The 17,075-nt window shown below is 37.5% G+C and overlaps 1 long non-coding RNA gene across 1 annotated transcript; it reads right to left on the bottom strand.

The window, feature by feature from the left end:
* Positions 1 to 13,402: 13,402 nt before the first annotated feature.
* LOC121052220 lies at positions 13,403 to 14,113 on the bottom strand. The gene is made up of 3 exons (XR_005808514.1): positions 13,987 to 14,113; positions 13,597 to 13,870; positions 13,403 to 13,475 (listed from the first exon to the last, which is right to left on the bottom strand). It is a non-coding gene; the product is annotated as an uncharacterized LOC121052220 (long non-coding RNA).
* Positions 14,114 to 17,075: the final 2,962 nt, after the last annotated feature.

Raw genomic sequence — 17,075 nt, 5'->3', positions numbered from 1 at the left:
AGCTCGTAAGGAAGCAGCAGATTTGTCTGGATGGCCTTTCAAGGATGGCGAGTATGTCTTTAACCCTTCCACTAGCTATTTAATTATATATATTTTTGAAGTATATGATTTTGTATATATGCTTTTAAATTCATAGGTACGAGGGTAAATTTACACTACACCAAAAAGGTTAACAGACAACACTTTTTGCACAACGAAAAAAAAAAAAGTGTTGTGTGATGAAGAAAAGTGAATCACACAACATGTTTACTAAACTTCAGTTGTATAAGGAGGTTAAAATTCTGAAGTTTTTTTTTAGAAGGTCATTGCACAACGGTTACAAGAATAATCTGTTGTGTGAATCATAAAAAAATTAGCGGCAGATTTCCCTCCTAGATCGACTCAAATTTGGCTCCAAATTGGTACTACATGGTACAACAGTATAGTTATATCTGTTGTCTGAGAGTAGCATGCAAAACATTCATACAACGGTTTTTTACTTTCTGTTGTCTGATAAAGTGGGAAATATTTGCATCTGCCTTTATTTGGCCCAAAATGACACTGAAGCCCCCCAACAATTAACCTCCAAGTTTTGATTGAAATATAGCACCAGATTGATGATCCCACAACCAACTGAGTTGTTTCTGTTGTGTAAATGAGCATTGCCTAGCATGTTACTTTGGTTGCATATTATAGCGGGAACTTTTCCCTCTTCAGAACCTTAGATGAGGTTTAATTTGTTCACTATCAGACAACAAAACTTCGTCTTTATGTTGTCTGATTCATAAAGCAAAAATTAAAATCCCGTCTTTGACAACTTAATTAGCTAGGTCTATTGAATTTGCTGTCTCCCCGCTAACACTTTGTCAAAACAGCTGTTTCCTCAACTCGTCGAGCAGCTCTGTTCTCAACATCATCAAAAAACCATCAATCTCTCATCAAAACACCACCCTGTTTATCAAAACACATCTCTATTAGGGCTCGACTACACTCATCCGTCACTGGACTCATCGGTTATGATTTCAATCCATCTTCTTGTTCGTGTCTATCTCTCAAAAGCCAACCCATTTCCTCTCCCATCTCCCCTGACCTGCAAACTAAAAAGGAAGAAGCTCGAAGTTTTGATTCTAATTAGCAACATCACCACGAAGGTAATTCCCTTTTCTCCTTCTCTAGATTTGGTCTCTTCGCCCCATTCTTCCATGTTTGGATTTTCTGATTTTGATTTTAGGGTTTTTTTTCGTTTTCCATATCAGAAAGAGACGTTCTTCATTCCTCTCTTCAATTGAACTACTTTTGGTGAGGAAAAGAGAAAGCTTTCTTGATTTTCGATCTTTCATATTAATTTCTCTTTCAGTTTGGGGTTTCATAAGTGGTTTCTGAATGGGGTTTTGATTCGAGTTCCAAAAGGTGGAACGGTTCAGATCATTGTCGTCGTCCACCTCCAGCAGCTCTCACTACCTCTCCAAGTGCCTCCTCTAAGGCACTGTCGTTCTCCAGATCCTCTACAGTCACATTCGCTTCCCCAACTCGGACCACGTCGTTTTCAGTAAGGTCCACTCACACACACACACACACACAAACAGACACCCCTTTTGTTTTCAGCACTAGGTCAATCTCTTCTCATTTTAGTTCTGATTTTGGTGGAATTAGAAACATAGATGATCTGATATGTGATTTTTTGACATTTCAGGAGAAATCGATAGAATTGGTGATAATTGGTGAAGTTGGGGGATGGTACAGTCTATATGTGAGCAGCCTGTGTTTGGTACCATTAAAGACATTGCCGTCCTACCATGGAATTACAGATTCCAAACTCGAAACCGCCAGGTTTGTAGTTTAATTCAACAAGTTTCACCATTTTGTTTCATGAATTAACTAAATTGTATTACATTGAGTAAAATTAATTTTGATTGTAAATGCTGGGCAAGGATCTTTTGATGGTTGTATCTTATTCTGGGAAGCTCTCGGTTCTTTCTTTGTGCAATGAAATGCACAGGTGTATTTGTTCAATTTTCGTATTAGTTACTTGTTCATGAGCTGTAACAATAGAACCAATAGTTTAAAATGTAAGCATTTGCAGAGTCCCGAATATATGCTAAATGGGTACTTATTTTATGCTCTCTGTGTGCCTGATTTGTGCCCCATTTGCACTTTCTCTGTCTGTTATGGAGGACATTGATGCATCACTAATGAGAAGATAATGCTGAAAAGAGACTTTGGAAGTTCGTGCTGACATGCATACGGAGGCATCTGTCCATGATTGTTTCTTGGGGAAGGAAATGTTTCTCTGTTGAGTGCAAGCATTGGAGCAAGTACCCCTTTTCGACTTGTGCAATGCATATTTGCAGTTCTTATGGTATGGCCTGCGCTCAATTTCCATGTCCTTCATTGAGAGGCTTCCTTCAAACACACACTGGAACACCATACCAGTAACTCTCAAGGTAGTCAGTCTCTTCTATTCTTCTCTTTTGAATCTCATGCTATTGTGTTTGTGTGATTGAGGTAGTGAGCAGTGTAAATGTTTGTGTATGGGTGAGTGTTTGAGTGTGTTGATACTTGTGTATGCTTTCTAAATCATTTATATAGTGTTTTGAGCGTGTTGATTTTTTTTTTTCATGACTTTTGAGCGTGTTGATACTTGTACTAATGTTTTAGGCTTTTAGTTAGCTTAGGTTATCCGTGGAGTCGTAATTTACCAAACAAACTAGTAAGAAGCAAACTTAGAAGAGTCCCCAAAATTCTACTATTAAGAATCCTACACGTTTCGTTTTATGCAACTAACTGACAAGGGTCTCGGTCAAGCATCTGTTTTCCTTACTGAAGTAAGTAGTAAGTAACACTTACTACGTCTCTTGAGAATGCTTTCATTATTATATTAGTTTGCACCAAAAATTCTGGATCTTTGGTTTTGACTACTACTTTGTTTCTTCAAGTTTTTCAAAGTTCTTGCATTGCATACCCTTTTCCATTTTTATGAAGAGAAACTCTGAATAATCTGTTTTAAGGGAATTTCATTGAACTTTTGCAATTTATACTTCTAGCACATATATGTGTGCTGAAGAAGTAGGACTGCTGAGGGCCTTAGGGTTGACTTTTGAGCTTGTTAAGTTTATATCCATATCCTCTTATAGCTTCATAGAACATACAAGTGTGTCACTTCAGACATAGCATGTTTTAATGCAGCTTTCGTCCTCACTCTTTTTCTTTTTTCCAAGTAATTAAGCTGTCACTATACCCAGATTAGCCACAAACAGAAGTTTTAGATCAAAGTAACTCAATCCATGGTCTGATCAATTACATGCTTAGCCGCAATGCTTGTTATATTAACTAGCTATAAGCCTGGTCGATAGTGAATTCAGGTATTTTTGCCTAGTAGTCATTCTCCATGTAACTCAATCCGGGTATTTAGTGCCCATCTTACATTTACATGTATTATAAGAGTGCTAAAACTATCTCAATTACTCTGTCTCATGCTATTATCGTTGTCTGCCATTTTGGGAATGATATTTCAAACATATCGTACAAAATACAAAACAAAGGTAAAACATAAGGAAAAAAAAAATACTCTATCAAAGAGTCATCAAAATAGTCTACCTTCTCCAGTTTGAAAGTCTGATTGAGATATAGGGAGAAGAAAAAGGTATATTTCGTCATTGCTACCATGGTTGAAAATAAAATTCTTTAGAAAAATGATGTTAATGAGTAGATTGTACCTTGTAGAATGTAATCAAGAAGGAAATTGACTGAGGAAGGGTAGGATACGCAATTCTGAACTCAGACAGTGACTCTTAGGTTTTTATAAGTCTGTTGTATGCAGCTGCAGTTGTATTATAGAATAGAAACGTGACAATATTTACAGGAAACTGAGTAACTGTTTGAACCTATATTTGGCAAGGCCCACGTAGCAGATAGGTGGGCCCGGCCCGCAAGGCCTAATGAAGGACCGTGGGTAATAAAGACCGCGGCCAATTAGCCGCGGCACATTAAAGATTTACAAAGTTGGCTAATTAGCCGCGGCACATTAAAGATTTACAAAGTTGATTCTCAATTAGCCGCGGCACATTAAATATTTATTGTAAAATTTATGACCAAAGATAACATGTGCAGAGAGCCATTATTAGATTAGAAGAGACCAAATGAATCACAAGGCGTAATGAATAACCGCGGCTAATTAGCCACGGCACATAAAAGAGATTGCTTGTCAGGAGAGACGTTACCAAAGTTTGGGGGCAATTAACTTGAATGAGCATCAGGAGATGTTATTGTCTATCATCAGGTACAAGACTTGATTGATTGCTCATGAAAGAATCAATCATTGAAAACGTCAAAAATATCACAAACATGAATACTGTTCTATTTGTAATCAAAGCGGTCTTAGTTGTAAAGACTGGGATTGTTTCTTTTCCTTCATTCAGTAGTTTAGCTTCACTATAAAAAGGACCATAGGATTCATTGTTAGAGGTCCTCGACCAAACGCTCTACGCGATTACTCAAATTTTATCTCAATACATTTCAATATTTCAGCAACACTTATCAATCTTTACGTGTTTATCTTATCGCTTTCTTTACTGGTACTTATCTTTCCTGCACTTTCCTTTGTTGCTCTTTACATTCAAGCAGTTTATCTTCCTGCACTTTATTTGCTGCACCTTTACATTCCTGCACTTTACTTTGTCTTTACCTGCACTTTTATTTTCTGTCGTTTACTTTACGTTATTTGCTTTATACAAAATACAAAATCACCAAAAGAATCATCATCACCTCACTTTCGCCTCAATCACTGAGTTACACAGCATGAAGACTGTGGCTAGTTAAGGCCGATCCATGCTAAAGTCCTTGCATTCAAGGCAGAGAGAACCCCGCGGCTGAGATCGATCATTCCTCGGCCTACAATCAACTGATCAAAAGTTAGATCGGCGCAAGATCTACAATCTATAGCAAAACCTCGCTTGGCCTACCGACAGCGAGTTGGCACGCCCGCGCACACGTCACCACTCCAGAAGGACACGTGTAAGCCAAAGAAGCCCTCGGCCCAGTGACACGCGGCCGAGACAATTTTTGAGCGAACATCTTTTGGCACGCCCAGTGGGACCACACTTGGTGAATGAGTTCTTATGAGCCGTATATACACGGCTATGATTTGATAACTGATAAGAATGACCAATGTGATCGACCATGGTCAATTTTATGGTTATGATGGTAGATATAGCTATGTCACGTATCAAAGTTTTGTTGATTTAAATAGCCATGCATCTTGGGATCAACAAAGGCCCACTATACAATCTCAATGTAACTTTAGTAACCAATACAATTATAACCAATATGCTAACAGGAAAACGGCGAGCACGCCGACGGGCACAGAGTCCTGTAATAGCTATGGTCAAATGGTTACAGAATTGTGTATTAATGATGACAATGATATCCATGAAGCACCTTTAACCCAACCGTTCACAGTACAAATATATTGGGAAATTTGCCAAAGGTATTTGTATGATAAGCAACAAATTGAAAAGAATGTACTAAGGCAACTGGAAGAGGCCAAAGATGACTGCCAACTTGGAAAGGATGTCCAAAAGGTGGTAGAAAAGGTATTACAAATTGTACGACAGGGAATTTATGAAATGGAAGACTCGACCAAGAAATTTAGTATGGAGGTTTGGCAGAGGTTTCAAGGAGAGGTTGATGAGTACTTTGAAGATACCCAAATGCCTGAGGAGAAAGGATGTCTCATACTTGAAAATAATCTCCACGAGGAAGAACTATACAACAATCAAATAGAGATTAGGCCACCTACTATTTCTCTACAAGAAGAGAGAAATACGGTAGGCAAAAGGTATGGAGACCCAGAAAACCTCAAGGAAACTAACCATCATATGGTACATGGCACATGTGATGAGTTCGTGCAAACTGATATGGTTGTTAGAGACAAAGCTGACTCAAATGGGTATCAGGCACTAGATCACAATTTTAAAGCAGCAAGAGATATGCTTATTGGGTTGGAAGAAACTAATCACATTGCAGTAAATCATAAGCTTTACTTGATCTAAGAAATCATGCATTTTGACATGATTATTGGACAAAAAGCTAACTTGATCAAGCCAGTTGAATTAAAATTAATTACCATGATTGATCAGATGAGTACGCATGGAGACAATGAGAGTTCGGCTCACATGAAAGCCGAAAAGAAAACAAATCTCAATCATTCGCTTTGGTCAATGAAGATCGGCCTCGAAAAATTTGAAATCCATGCTGAGAATACAAAATGTTCAAAACTTGGGGTGAAACATTGTTGGCCACCTCCATAACGGCACACAAGATTTTTACATTTTTGTTTTCTTGCTTTAGTTTTTGCAAAAAATAAAATAAATGAAAAGTTGTGTTTTTAGGAGCCGTGTAATTGATCGGCAGGCATGACACTGTAAGGCCGAAATATTTCTATGATCACGGCTGGAAAAAATTTGAATGTCATTCGACAATGAGGCCGACTTTGTTTACTAGTTCCTTCACCACTCGGCTTGAGCCGAGGCTCAAGGAATTAGGGAGGGGCTACATATATATCACGAATTCAATCACTAGCAGCGACATAGAAAAGAACAGCAGTTGAAATGCCGCAGCTGGCGAAGGGCCGCAATTAAATAACAGTAACAAACGGTTGAATAGCCACGGGTATCAAATGATCACGGTTAGCAAAGGACCGTAATTTAATGGATCGTGGTTAAATGGTTGAATAGCCGCGGTCATTTGAATTTAATGGATTGTGGTTAAATGGTTGAATAGCCGCAGCTATCAAATGATCGCGGCTAGCAACGGACTGTGGCTAAATGTCAATAATTTAATGAATCGTGGTTAGATGGCCGTGAAGGAGTAAGCTTGAAATCAACAGTTGAATAGCCGCGGCTATCAAATGATCGTGGCTACCAAAGGACTGCAGCTGAATAGACGCCGTTAATAAAGGGTCATGGTTAAATAATTGTCTACTGTGCATATAGAACGTATAAACTATAATCCTTAACTCTTTGGGTGGTACCGGCGAGTTTTTCTAGCTTTTGGCAGTAATGAATGGTTGAATAGCCATGACATAATGAAGAGCCGCGGCAGTGACTGCGGCATGACGAATGTCAACAACGCCTATAATAGAGCGTGTGCCTTGCCAGGAGAATTTTCGAAAAATAATCTTTTAGTCCCTTAACAACTCGGCATCTATGTCGAAGCTCAAGGGACTAGGGGGCTCTGTTTGAACCTATATTTGGCAAGGCCCACGTAGCAAATAGGTGGACCCGGCCCGCAAGGCCTAATGAAGGACTGCAGCTAATGAAAGACCGCGGCCAATTAGCCTCGGCACATTAAATGTTTATTGTAAAATTGATGACCAAAAATAACGCGTGCAAAGGGCCGTTATTAAATCGGTAGAGATTAAATGACCCACAAGTCATAATGAATGACCGCGGCTAATTAGCCGCGGCACATCAAAGAGGTTGATTGTCAGGAGAAACGTTACAGAAGTTTGGGGCAATTTAACTTGAATGAGCATTAGGAGGTGTTATTGCCAATCATCAGTTACAAAACCTGATTGATTGCTCATGATAAAATCAATCATTGATAATGATGTCACAAACATGAATATTGTTCTATTTGTAATCAATGCGGTCTTAACTGTAAAGGCTGAGATTGTTTCTTTTCCTTCATTCAGTAGTTTAGCTTCACTATAAAAAGGACCATAGGATTCATTGTTAGAGGTCCTCGACCAAACGCTATACGTGATTATTCAAATTTTATCTCAATACATTTCAAAAATTCAACAACACTTATCAATCTTTACGTGTTTATCTTATTGCTTTCTTTACTGGTATTTATCTTCCTGCACTTTACTTTGTTGCTCTTTACATTCTTGTTCTTTATCTTCCTGCACTTTATTTGCTACACCTTTACATTCCTGCACTTTCGTTTATGCTATTTATTTGTTGTTATTTACTTTACGTCATTTACTTTATACAAAATCACAAAAAGAATCATCATCACTTCACTTTCACCTCAATCACCGAGTTACGCAACACTGCGGCCAGATAAGGTCGATCTGTGCTAAAGTCCTAGCATTCAAGGCAGAGAGAACCCCGCGACCGAGATCGATCCTTCCTCGGCCACAATCAACTGATCAGAAGTCAGATCAGCGCAAGATCTACAATCTACAACAAAACCTTGCTTGGCCTACCGGCCGCGAGTTGGCACGCCTGCGCACACGTCACCACTCCAGAAGGACACGTGTAAGCCAAAGAAGCCCTCGGCCCAATGACACGCGGCCGAGACAATTTTTTAGCGAACAGTAACATTTACATGGATGTAACTAGAAGAGATTGGCCCACAAGGACGGATTCCTCAAAATTAATAATTGATTTTGAGTTCTAGTATTGGTGCTAGGGCATCAAAATAAGAGACAAAATTTAGCTGGCGCATATATTTAGTTTTAATAGAAATTGAAATGTGTATTTACTATTCATATAAAGATGCATGAATGGCATGAATGAAGGATAGTTTCTTACTGGTAATTGATTGAAAAAGGGCATGATTAAAAGATAGTTACTTTCTGGTAATTGATTAAATGTTTGCAGACTTTTGTGGGTTCATCTCCAGTCTCCACGTACTATTTTTTGAGTTTCCACTATAAAGACCAAATTGGTGGTTTAGATATTTATAAAAATTTGTATTGAATGGGTTGTTTGCCTTGAGTTGAATGACTTGTGATAATCAAGTTTGATGTTTTGATCCTACTATTATGGCTGTTGGTTGTTTAGTGTTTTCGTTGATTGCCTTGATAGATTTTTACTACTTATTGCAATGCAAAGGAGTGGCATTCATGGATTTCTCATACTGTACTTATTTCACAACAGAGATCATTCTTTCAATTTTACTCTTAGCTCTAAAATCATCAACGGTCTGAGTTGAAAGAGAGGGTACGTATGGTCTGAAGTCACCTCCTTTCTACAGCAGGTTGACCAAAATCTGAAGTTCATAATCTTAATGTGAGTTCATTATTCCTCAGGTGATGTGTTATGAAAAGTTGAATAGGAAAAAGATTATTATCTTCTGCCTTATAATTACATTTTCTATTTTTTGGGTGATTGTTAGATTTAGCTTTGTCAAGAACTTGTTTAAAATTTTGTAGTCCCCCTCTCTCATTATTTCTCTATAAGTTGGATGGACAAGTCCAGTGATGAGAATCTGTAGCTGGATTTGGTTATATATTAGTTGAATATATTTGCTAATGCTGTGTGACACAAGACTAATTTGATGAGTACTTGGACAATTATGGACTGTTTGAAATATTAGATTGATTGGGATTTCATAATCAAAAATTGATGTATAGACTACTAAGATACCTGAGGAAAAGAATCAAAATGTTAGTCATTTTTATAAATTTTGATTCTGCTAGTCCATGCAACTTCTAAATTGATATGTGACCCCTAAGTTCTAGTGACTTGGTTCTATTGGCATTTGATTCATCTCAGTTTGCAAGTTGCATTTGAGGGTGTAGAAATTAGTCCTGAAATCTTACTCTTCTGTTTTATAACCTGTTTATGATTTGACCATGATATTAATAACATATGAATCTACTAGACTTTATTATGAAAATTTGTGTCTGTTAGCTGATCGATGCTAGGACAAAGCTCTCTTGGCTTATCAATTATCATCTTAGGAGCGTCGTTGACCACTATTTTATGCTAAACTTATCTTTGATCCCTGCTGTGATTTATTTCCTTACCTGACCCAATATTGGTGGGACTCAGGCTCTTTTGGGTCCTGCTTTCTTTTGTGTCCATACACTTGCTGCTTGTTTGTGTTATTATTGAGTCATCCGTTGATGCATTTGATATGCCTACCTATAGACTCCCCTTTGATTCTTTCTTCTTGATTTTCTTATACCTTCCATTTTGTGTGTTTGATTATAAGTATTTTCCCAAGCCAATCCACTTTATTTTTCAGTTTGTGTGTCACCTATAGAGAAATCTTTATCCTCCAAAAGGTCATGTAAGATACTTTGGACAAATGGTGAATTAGTTGAATTTATAAAGATTCTTCACCTGTGTTTCTTAAGCAAGATATATACCTATTCCTCCAACTCATGCTTTACAAAGAAGTTTTGAAGCCAAAAGTTAAACGAAAAGGATACCAGTGATTAGAATGTCCATGCACTTCCTCATAGACTGTTGCAGTTGGTTGGAATTGGGTTTCTGCTATAATCACTCGCTCCAAACACAAAGTTATCTTAGTATAGTGTCTTCAGTTTTATCTTTGTATGTGTGGGGTGTGTAATCATATGCAATTGTGCATTGTGTACACGCTGGAGCATAATCCTCGTCTACAGATGTGTATGTATAGAACAATACAAGTTTCTTTTTTCTTTTTTTTTGAAATTGTATGTGGCTTAATGTTTTTGTTATGTTTTATTTTGATATTTGTTTATTCATTTATATTTTCTGGTCTATTCTTTTGATATTATCAGATAGAAGCAATAGTGCAAGAAGCTGCTCAAGGAACCATATCTAGCAGTGACGCTCTTAATCTACGATTAGAGAATCAGGTGTGAAAATTTTTGCTCACTAACTCTAATTTCCAGCAAGCTTTGTCTTTGCATTGCATTAACTTTTGTATAAAAGCTTAAGTTGATAAAGTAGGTCTTGTTTTTTCAAAAAAGTGAGGACGAAATAGATAGGAAATTATTTGCCTGCCTGGCCGCCTGTTTTCCAGTTTTACAAACACAAAATAGGAGAAGTACATTTAAGATGACTGTAGTTAGTTGAGCAGGGACTTATCCAATAAGGAAGTTCTCAAAGTGGATTTTTGGTGGTTCAGATATTTATAAAAAGCTCTTGATAGAAACTGAACGCTAGAACTCTAGGTATATATCCACCTTCTGCTCAACTGCGAACTTGTACGGGCGTCAGATGTGGTCTCCCTCATTCCGAAAGAAAAAAGGGTTGATTTGGCCTCCTTAGCTAATTAGTCTAATCAAGTTAGCCTGAGTGATTAGATATAATATGGTGTCTGACATGTATATAACGTATGAGACCAAACAAAAGGCGGCACACAACCCAACAACTGTGTCTTTGATTGAGGACTACTAGACTAGTAGACTAGTAGACTATTAGATTAAAAAGGTCTTGTTTATCCCAACTAAGATTAATATAATGTGCCACTCTCTAAGATTAATGAGGCTGCAGAACTAAAGAAAAGCCAAAAATAAACCTGAATTTGAGACTTTGATCCCTCAGAGTAAAATCAAAGGGATGCACTATTTAATACGCAAAGGTTATTAATCTTGTACATGCATGCTTGATAACTCTGGTGGTCTTTCACTACTACAAAAAGGTCATCAGACGATGGTGGATTTGTGTTGTGTGAAGACCAAGTTCACCGTGGTCTAAGTGAGTGTTGTGCGATTGAAACATCAGACAACGGTGATTTCACCGTTGTGTGATAGTACTTTGCTCAACAGAATACTAGTTTCCGTTGTGTGAATTCTGCGCAGGCATGTGCCTGGCATGGCATGCGCGGGGATGCCGCAGCACAATCAGACAACAGAAAAGGAAATTTGCCGTTGTCTGAGATTCATAACACACAACAGATATAACTCATTCTTTATTGTCTGAGATTCATAACACACGACGGATATAACTCATTCTTTGTTGTCTGAAACTAATAACAGACAACGGATATAACTTATTCTTTGTTGTCTGAGACTAATAACAGACAACGGATATAACTTAATATTTGTTGTTTGAGATAAGTAACACACAACTAAAGTAAAATTATCTCCCTTGTCTGTTGATTACTCAGACAACAGTGATCATTTTATTTCTGTTGTGTGTTATGAATCTCACACAACAGAATTTTGTTTTCTTTTGTTGTTGGTTGTTAGTTCACACAACAACTATATTTGGTTATCCGTTGTGTGAATATTGTAATCAAATTGGGTACCAACCAGTGACTGTTATAGGAGAAGCCTCAATTTTGAACTCTTTTATCATCATACAACACATGGTTTTGTCTTGTGTTGTATGACTTAAACCTTGGACAACTTGGATTGCCTTAACAAATTGTATGAGGTTCTCTCAGACAACATATTCTTTTTATCAACTGCTGTGTAAACATTATAAACCAGTTGTGTGATTATTTGAGGTTGTGTTGTCTGAGCTTGCTTCTCACAACTTCTTGTGAACTGTTGTTTGTTCATTCATTACCTAGCTAGCTAGCTTGGAACAATTTTCCAGAAACAATGCAACATATATTTTACCACAAAAACAGTACATATATTACCAAATGAACAGTACATATAAAGCCACATTGATCCATATAATTAGTGTAACTATATAGTTGCATTTGTCAAGTACAACCAAACATCTAACTAGATAATTAAACTACTAGACAAACAAAGAAAGCATTCCTAGTCGAGTTAGACCGATGCATGAATGAATCAAAAGCTGATAATTGTTTCATGTGATATCTATCAGAACAAGCAAAATCTCATCATGCTTTCCAAAAACATCAGCTAGTGATGGCTCTTACACGTATCTATTAACCACAAACCTAGTCCACTCATTCCTTATCTCATCGATATCCACTTGGGTATAAACAAGGCTGCTTCTTCTCTCCGACTGAAAAGAATTCAAGTAACCCATGTCAAAATTACCATAAAAAGCTCATTGGAACACAAATAGAATAACAAGCTTTATTGTACCTTGTTAACAAATGGAAAGTCTTTATCCTCAATGATGTCTCTCATGTATCGCATGACAAAGTAGCCGCACTCCTTGTTGTTCGGTTGAGGAGGAATACCCTAAAAGCAGTGAATCCAACATAGCGAAAACAAAAGAATCCAAAATTAATAATCATGGAACCTAATACAAATTTGCTTCCAGAATCCTCTATAGGAAAAACATACATACTGACAAATTTTTCCATATAGGTGAACTTCGGCCTTTCCTACCCTTGTGTGTATTATACATAGATATTGCACTAAAACAGAATAGATGCACAGACTATCAGGTTTCAAGAAATAGCCATTGTACTCAACATTGCATTATTCAAACTTGTATGACTGTAACTTACCTATCAACAATGGAAACCCATTCTCCGGTGGGTAACCCGCCTCTTCATGGGATCCATAAAATAAACAATTTCTTGTTCGGGATCCATAACAGTCAGCACCCAATGTTTACTATATAACAATATAATATGATTTTAATTATCAGTCCACATGTATCACTACAAGTAAGTTATTACATATATAACAGTTGCTAGCATTCAATTATCAAATTACTTGCTCTGAGTTATACAGCAGCATGAAAATCTGTCCAGGTTTTGCAGATACCAGCCTCTCCTTTATATGTTGGGACCTTTCTTGACCTTTCCCACACTCAATTGCCCCAATCAACGCAGGTTCAACAAAAGCAACTATATCCAACATTTTATATTGACTCATGACATCATAGAGGTACCTAATTACAAGCATATACACCAATTTGAAAATTTGAATTCAGCAACAGATTATTCACATTGATACACCAATGAGATAACACATGGTACTTACTAGAAATAAATCAATTTTTTTTTTTTTACCTCTGGTATATCACTATGCAGTTCCCAGTTAATTCGTTCATGGTTGCAATTCTGTGCACATCTTGCCGTAGTATAAATGTTTTCCGTGCACGGCCAAACACTTCAGCCTCAATTTGAATGGTGATAGCCTTCCTATCTTTGAATCTGACCTTACCCCACATGTACAACATGCTCAATGAATTTGGTAAGGAAGCTGCCAATGATTGTAGGCTAAACTCATCCTCAAAGAGTTCGTCTTCCTGTACCACTTTCTTTTTCTCTTCTTCTCAGGTTTCTACACATACAAGATTGATGATTTTATTTTCTAATCTTATAGGCTGGCAATCTTAAGCAAATAGGAATATGGACAAATCAAGATCTGGATATATTACAATTATTATGAGAACTTACCTTCACAGGTGACATTATGACAAGCACTTTCGGCCATGGTACCCAACTCCCCATGGCCTGCCTAACAGTTCGTATTTCATCACCCACAGGAAACGGAACTAAGGCGTTCTCCTCAATTGCAACAGAGACTAAAACACGCAATTTATTATCCCCTAGTGGATAACCATGACAAACTTGGGAGGGGCCATTGTGTTCCATCACAGTGCCAAGAGCTACAATATGATCAATTGAACCTAATGCGAACTTGGCACTAGTCTCAGCTCCTTATACCTGAAACATACAAAAAAGCTGAAATTTTATCTTCAAATACAGATTTCTATATACTGTTTGTGTGTGTGTGTGTATATGTATATATATAGTCCACAATCAATAAAAACTATACTACGTTGCAATAATATAGATAACTGTTTAAGTAACTACCACTTTCTCTCCAGCTAATTGTCCCTCAACTCCATGGTCAGCCACTTGTTTCTTTTCATGCTCACTCAACTTCCTTAGCTCATCCTTTTTATTGGAGTTGAAAACAGATTTTCCATCACACTCCTTCCTCTTTGAAACTTTGTTTTTACATTCCATTGCTTTCTCCTCAATTACATCAAAAGCTTTCCGAATTGCTTTCCCATCCACAACATTCACTACCTCGTCTTGCACTTGAGCATATCGATCTTCATCACATGTTGGACCTGCAGTTTGTGAACAACTGTCTTGCCCAGATCCATGCAGAATGTATTTCTCTAGCACTGCTGGAGAACTAGCTACTTTCCCAACCTCCCTTGCGTCAACCTTTGCTTCCAGCTGTGCAAGCTTATCAACCCAAAATGCCCTTTCTTCTTTAATTGCCTGTTGCTTGGCCTCTTCAATGATTTTATCTTTTTCTTCTTCTAGTATTTTTTGCACATTGATTCGAATAGTCTCTTGGATGCTCTCCCTTCTACGTTTAGGGGTGTGAAAATAAGATGAGGGATTCACATAAGCTCCCACCCCTCGCACTCTACCACCATGCTCATGAGTGCCCAAAGCCAAAGTGTTGCACATCATTACTTCCACTAGTGCTTAATTCTCCACTAGCAACCTTCTCCTTCAAGTCCCTCTGGTTACATTTACAAAAATAGTAAATAAGCATAGACGAAATTTTAAAAGGTCAGCTGTAGACATTGAACTTCACAAAATTATACTCACAATTTTTTCAGCGCACTGCTTCGTCCCTTCATCCTTGAAGGTTCCTTGCTTGGTCTGTCATCCAGCGATCCATAGTGTCGCTCTATCAATTTCCTCCTCCTCCATTGTTGTAGACTACCAAAAATAGATGGTTACTAAATTTGTGGTGATAAATTAATAGCCACGTTAACAAATTACCTAACCAATACCTATAACTTACCAGCTCTTCCACCAACCCAGCATATCCCTTACGTGACATTCAGTGGGGATACTTATTCTTCGCACTCCTAGCTTGTGCCAACCTACGCACTTCCTGAAAAACATATGCACTCAATTGATATACCTCTTTAATATAACAACTTAACACAACAACCTTAATGTACGTAAAACTTACAATAAATTGTGGGTTTGTCTGTTCAGCCACAAATTGGGTCCAATGATCTTTATTGATGAATCTGTAATCATCTGGAGGAAACTTCCAGGATTCAGGGTCATCCAAGTAAGGCATAATGTAATGCCTTGTGAGCCGGGACTTGAATTCCCTCCATTTTGATGCAGCTGATTCCAATACGAGTTTCCTTTTTTCAGGACCAATCTCAAATGATCCCTGTGTATAGAAACACAGTTCTTGTAAGTGATAAGAAAAAAAACAAAAGGGCCAAATTGTATTATCATTCATAATATATGGCAGAAACTTTGATGTCAGAAGGTAAAAGTTACAGAAATATGATATGCTACTAATAACTTCATGAATAGACAAATGTATACCTGCACACATAATCAGATTTTCTCTTTCTCCTCAGCTGTGACACCTCTAATTTGGCTCTTGCTAGTTCTCCAAGTTGTCCTTATGATTGGTATCTTTCTACGAGCTAAGATACCAATATATGATTGCATTTCCTTTGCTACCTTCCCGCATGGAGTCCCTTTTACATTGAAGAGAACCACTTTCTTCTGCCTTAAGCTCTTTGTGCCTTGAAATACGTGACATTGTCACACAATGTCGCTTAAATAGCTTCAGACCTCCGGTCTCTTCATCCTTCTTGTTAGATTTCCCATTTTTATCAGAAATGGATGCATCAGTTGATGTCGAATGTGACTTTTTTGATGACTTAGTTTTCTTCCGCTTCACTCCCTTATCCTTTGACTTCTTCGTTATTGAGGCAGATTTTGTTGGTCCCATTATCTACAAAAAAGACTTGATAGACATTAATTAGCCACTTGTGCTAAAGAATAAACACTTTTGTTTCAATAATCATGTAAAGAACAATACAATGTGCGCACACAATAAAGACTAGACTAAATACAGAAAGAAACCAAAAACCATGCCATTTTAGTGATCACATGACATGTAGAAAGCTTCAATCAGTTTCATTCAACAAGTTGACAACAACATATCTGGTTTGTACCAAATTACATGGCTAAAGCAAAAATGAAAGGTGCTGATCAACCAATACATAACAAACCACAAGGAATTGAAGTGGGATAACAAATTATCATAATAGAAATTAAACTGCCTATATTATCCATCAACAACTATATCCTCCTCCCCTTCCCTCATGTAACCCACTTCTTCCTCATTTGCTAAGTTACCAGGTAATTCAATAGATGGCATCATGGTGGTGATGGGATGGTGAGCAATAATAGTGTCCCCAAGCTCATCTTCAACCTCAAAATCACTGTAATCCCTAGTAGAAATTCTTAGAACTACTAACCACATTGGATCTACAGGGTCTTGAACAAAAAAGATTTGATGAACACAGTTTCCCAACACAAAAGTATCATTTAAACGACCTTTCTTATTCAAATTCACCAATGTGAACCCAAGCTCATCTACCTTCACGCCCCTTCTATTCTCTACCCAATCACACTTACAGATAGGGATCCTAAACTTTTCATAATCGAGCTCCCATATTTCAGTAATCACCCCA

Source organism: Rosa chinensis, chromosome 1, assembly GCF_002994745.2.
Source record: "Rosa chinensis cultivar Old Blush chromosome 1, RchiOBHm-V2, whole genome shotgun sequence".
NCBI classification, from domain to species: domain Eukaryota; kingdom Viridiplantae; phylum Streptophyta; class Magnoliopsida; order Rosales; family Rosaceae; genus Rosa; species Rosa chinensis.
Note: the sequence above shows the minus strand (reverse complement) of the source record. Positions and strands in the feature narration are given on the sequence as shown.